Below are 5,319 nucleotides of genomic sequence, written 5' to 3'. Positions count from 1 at the left end.
GCAGCTGCTGCTATAGCCTTAGTGATCAAAATAGCAGTAATAAAACAAGGTAATACTCCTTAGTGGAACATTATGGATTTTCTCCACAAGTAATAGACACTCTGATTTAACATTGCTTCCCAAGAATTCCATGTGAGCATGTGCCAGGTTCCCGTCAGGAGACAGAGACCACTCCAGTATTCTAACAGAGAAATTTTATTATAAAGACTTGTTATCTTGATATAAAATTCTTAAGGCGATAACTAAGTGAGCTTCCAGAATGGCCAGAAATGGGACTGGTTGCTAGGATATGGGGCCTTCAGTCCTCATGAGGTTCTGGTCTCTCAGCTCCTGCCCTCTGACCCAGACAATGGGTGGGACCACTTCTCTGCCCTCCCCAACTCCATGACAACAGCCAGGAACCACCCAGGGCCATGGCAACAACATCCACGGACCTGACACTCAGTCGTGTCTCTTGGCTTTCTCGCAGGGAGCTTTGATGCCTGCCTACTTTGCAAACTTCTAGACAGCTGGGCTGAGCGAAGCATTAGGCAGCTTTAAAAATTGATGTAGGTGATTATTCTTTCATGAGGCACCGCAAATCCAACAGCATGAGGCCAAGGGCAGACACGTGGCAGCCTCCGCCTCCCTCTGCTTGTTCCTTGTGGATTTGAGCCTCTGAAAGAAGGTGCAGAGAAGGCCCTGGGCACAGCACACACCACCCGCAACCGAAGGAGGTGCCACCATGCCCATGGCACCAGTTGTGTGCAAGGGCATGTGGCTCCGGAAGGCCCCTGGTGTGTCTCACCCCCCGCATCTACCTGCACCCCTAGATCAGCCACAGGATGAAGAACTCACAGCTACGGCCCCAGCCTCCATCTCTGCTGCCCTGAGAGGTGGGAAGCCTCCCTTGTGGGGCTTTTACTCACTACTTTCCTAATTAGCACACTATTGGCCCTAATTTTCTCCTTCCTTCCTCCACCTTCTATTCTCTTTTTCTATCTCTCCTTTGTCCTTCCTTCCATTCATTCCTGTCAGTCCATTTTTCCCTTTCTCATGGGCCAACTCATTGTAAAAGACCCTGAGGCTGAGAAAGATTGAGGGCAAGAGGAGAAGGGGCCGACAGAGGATGAGATGGTTGGATGGTATGTATCACCAACTCATGGACATGAGTTTGAGCAAACTCTGGGAGATAGTGAAGACTGGGAAACCTGGTGTGCTGCAGTCCATAGAGTCACAGAGAATCAGACACGACTTAGAGGTTGAACAACAACAACATGGGCCCAATCCCTCTCGATGTGTCTGCTGAGTTCTCTGTGTGTAGGGGGATGGGAGGAATCTGTCTACATTTCTCTGCACATGCACACATGAGTTTGTGTGTGTCTGTGTGTGTATGTGTTTCCCTGATGCTTTCTGTCTCCTATGGCTTCTGGGCCTCTCCTTGGTCACCAATTTCAGTTTAATCTCTCTAAGTAGAAAAGCACCCTGGAGTAGGGGAAGAACTCATGTTTATTCCCTTTCTGCTTCTGAAAAGAGGAAGTGTTGGTGGGGGCGGGGTGGGGTGGGGTGCATGGGAGGGGCGAGGCAGCTCCCTGGTGATCCAGTGGTTAGGACTCTGTATTTCCACTGCAGAGGGCATGGGTTCAATCCCTGTTCAGGGAACTAAGATCCCACTAGGCCCACTAGTGTAGCCAAAAAAAAAAATTAAAGAAAGAAAGAAAAGTGGAAGTGTGGCAAAGATTAATTCAACTCAGGACACAAGTATAGAGTCTCAACTGTGTGCTAAACAATGAACTGCAGATGAACAGTTCAATTTGACAATTATTTAGTAAGGGCCTCCTATGCACTGGGCCACGTATTCACTCATTACAAGAGACTCGAAGAGGAATCAGATGGGTGCATGTGCTATAGATCCCAAGGTCTGGTAAGGGAGGCAGATGCATGCAAGCTGCTACAAAAGGGGAATCTAAATCAGGCTGGGGAAGAAGTTCATCAAGAAGGGTTTCCTGGAAAAGGGAATCCTCCTCCTAGACTGCTGGTTGGATGTAGTCACTATAGAGGACAGTATGGACTTTCCTTAAATAACTAAACAGAGTTACCATATGATCCAGCAATCCCACTCTGGTTCACATATCCAGAGAAAAGCATAATTCAAAAAGATCCCTGCACCCCAGTGTTCACTGCAGCACCATTCAAAATGTCCAAGACACAAAAACAACCTCAATGTCCATCAACAGATGAAGGGATAAAGATGTGGTACATATATGCAGTGGAATACTACTCAGCCATAAAAAGGAATGAAATAATGCCGTGTGCAGCAAAGTGGATGTACCTACAGATTATCATACCAAGTGAAGTAGGTCAGAGAAAGACAACTATCCCACGGTACCACTTATACGTGGAGTCTAAAACATGATATAAATGAACTCATCCATAAACCAGAAACAAAGAAAACAGGCTTGTGGTTGCTAAGTGGGTGGGGGGTGGGGTAGGGATGGATTGGGAGCTTGGGATTAGCAAACGATTATATATAGAATGGATGAACACCAAGGTCCTACTATATAGCTCAGGGAACTACATTCAATAGCCTATGATAAACCATATTTGAAAGCACATTTTTTTAAAAAACAGAAATACTTCTGGAGAAGGTGATGATGAATCTGGAAAAAAATGTAGATGTTAACCAGATGAAGATGTGAGAGAAGGCATCCAAAGCAGAAGGTATGTCATGAGCAACAGCATGAAGGCAAAAAATAAGCAGTTGAGCTCTGCAGGAACCTGTAGCAGCCCAGGCACTGGTGCAGGTTGAGGAGCTAGGAAGTCTGGAAATGGTCGCATCATATGAGGTCTCAGGAGCCAGGCTGCGGGGGATCCTGTTAGCAACCCTGCCACTGCCCTCAGCACCTGCTGTTCCACCTAGGGTTTCTCCCTGCACATACCTGCGCTCTCTGCCCACAAGGCCAGTGGATCCCACTGGGCACAGTGCAGGGCAGGTAATTACCACCCCTGGGAATATACTCAGCCAATGACCAATGGGAATCTGGGGAGAAAACCTGGGTTTATAGCCTTTTAGTAACAATTCTGTGGCACATGCCACAGTCCCTCAGGTGCCCCACAGGTGATCTGCTCACAGGCACATTCTCCCCTTCCCCATCTCAGGTCCTCACCTTTCCTCCTGTGTTCTCATCATCCCCCAAAGAAACTACTGGCACTCAATTATCTGTCTTAGGGTCACCCTACCTTACTCGGGCTGATGCAGCCTCCTGTGGGTAGGAGGGAGCCCTCGAAAGCCTCTGGAAGGAGCAGCACAGTCAGATCTGATTCTAGATGGACACTCAGGTGGTTGGTTTGGAGAGTCGGTATGAGGTAACTGCACCAGCCCACCTAGAGAAGGGGAAAATCCCAGGGAGATGAGATCATCTTCCAAGGGAGATGAGCAAGGGCCAGAAATGCAGGTAAGAGAGGGCTCCTATTGACAAGGTGAAACCCTTTCCCTTAAGGGCTCAGCAGACTCCCATAATGCATGTGATGAACACCAAGAAAAGGTAGGATTCGGCACCAAGGAGTCTCAGAGCGAGCCAGCTGCCTCCACCAAGCAGGATGCCAGGAAGGAAGTGGCAAAGGCATCCCCAAGATGTTAGCACCAGGTGGCACTAGCAGTAAAGAACCCACCTGCCAATGCAGGAGACATGAGGCACAGGTTCGATCCCTGGGTCAGGAAGGTCCCCTGGAGAAGGAAATGGCAACCCACTCCAGTATTCTTGCCTGGAGAATCCCATGGACAGAGGAGCCTGGCGGGCTACAGTCCATGTGGTCGAAAAGAGTCAGACACTACTGAAGGGACTTGACATATGATAGGTGAGTGGTGAAGAATGAGTCAGAGCCTGGCAAGAAGGTAGGGACTCCGAGCCCCTAGTACAGGGGGCCCAGGTTGGATCCCTGGTCAGGGAACTAGATCCCACACGCCGCAACCAAGAGTTCACATGCTGCAACCAAAAGATTCCACATGCCGTAACTAAAGATCATGTGTGCTGTGCCTAAGACCCAGCACAGCCAAATAAATGAACAAATATTAAAGAAAAAGAAAGTGGAGGTGAAGTGCTTCTTCACAAGCAGGGTGAAGAATGACTGCTCAGAAACCACCAAATAGTTGGGGTGGACAGCACAGGGTGGGAGCCCCCAGGCAAGGCAGGAGGGAGTACGCCGCAGAATCCCCACCCCTACTACTCTTGCTCAGCCCAAGTCCAAGCCTGCACTGGGCTCCACCAGCTTACGGGAGGCACTGTCCTGAGAACTGAGTGCCAGGAAGGCATGGACCAGACACCCAGAGACGCCAGCCATTCCCCCCACCCTGCGTGGGGACACATGTGCATGGCTGGGGTGCTGACTCCTCCCCCCATCCGACTGGGTGATCCCACCAGAGGTGCGAGTTCCAGTCCCTGTTTCGTCGGGACGAGAGTACCAGCAGAAGTCAGGGAAGTTCACACAGCTCGAGATGGAAGTGAAGATGAGAGTCCAAAAAGAAATCCCACACAATCCGAGGTGGTACTAGTGGTAAAAAACCCACTTGTAAATGCAGGAGACATAAGAGACTTGGATTCAATCCCTGGGTCAAGAAGATCCCCTGGAGGAGGGCATGGCAATCAACTCCAGTGTTCTTGCCTGGAAAATCCCATGGATAAAGGAGCCTGTCAGGCTATAGTCCATAGGGTCGCAAAGAGTCAGACATGACTGAAGTGACTTAGCACACACACACACACACACACAAATACTCAAACAGATCAAATCCCTGCCCACGGAAATGTCCCTCTGGCTAAGACACAGTAGCATTGATTTATTGATTTCTCTCTTTGCTGAGCATCTATGGAGGGGGCATAAGGGACCCAAAAGATGGCCAGGAAAAGGGAAAGTGAAGAGAAGGCTGGGTGTGGATGAGCTGAGTACAAAAATCATCCCTCATAGGAAACTCTTCAGGGAGCACAGGCAGCTCATCTCCTTCCCTGACTGGTGCTCCATGAAACGGCTCTTCACATTGACCAGCACCAGAAGACTGGCTTCTAAGAAGCAAGGGATTCTGGGAAAGGAAGAAGTTAGCATCTGCTGACAACTTTCTGCAACTGAAAAATTGCCAAATCTGCAAAGTAGGGGCTATGAGTCGCATTTTATAGATGATGAAACAGCCTCAGAGAGGCTTGGGAACTGGCCTTAGACCACTCAACTTGTCAGATGCCATCAGAATTCACACTCACATCAGTGATACTAGAGACTTCCCTAGTAGTCCAGTGGCTAAGACTCTGCACTCGCAAAGTAGGGGGCCCGGGTTCAGTCCCTGGTCAGGGA

General features: G+C 49.3%; 1 non-coding gene across 1 annotated transcript; it reads left to right on the top strand.

Annotated features, from left to right (window-relative positions):
• The first annotated feature begins 1,568 nt into the window (after positions 1-1,568).
• On the top strand, positions 1,569-1,641 carry TRNAG-UCC (transfer RNA glycine (anticodon UCC)). Its single transcript has one exon. It is a non-coding gene; the product is annotated as a tRNA-Gly (tRNA).
• Positions 1,642-5,319: the final 3,678 nt, after the last annotated feature.

This window comes from Bos indicus, chromosome 22 (assembly GCF_029378745.1).
Source record: "Bos indicus isolate NIAB-ARS_2022 breed Sahiwal x Tharparkar chromosome 22, NIAB-ARS_B.indTharparkar_mat_pri_1.0, whole genome shotgun sequence".
Lineage (NCBI taxonomy): Eukaryota > Metazoa > Chordata > Mammalia > Artiodactyla > Bovidae > Bos > Bos indicus.
Note: the sequence above shows the minus strand (reverse complement) of the source record. Positions and strands in the feature narration are given on the sequence as shown.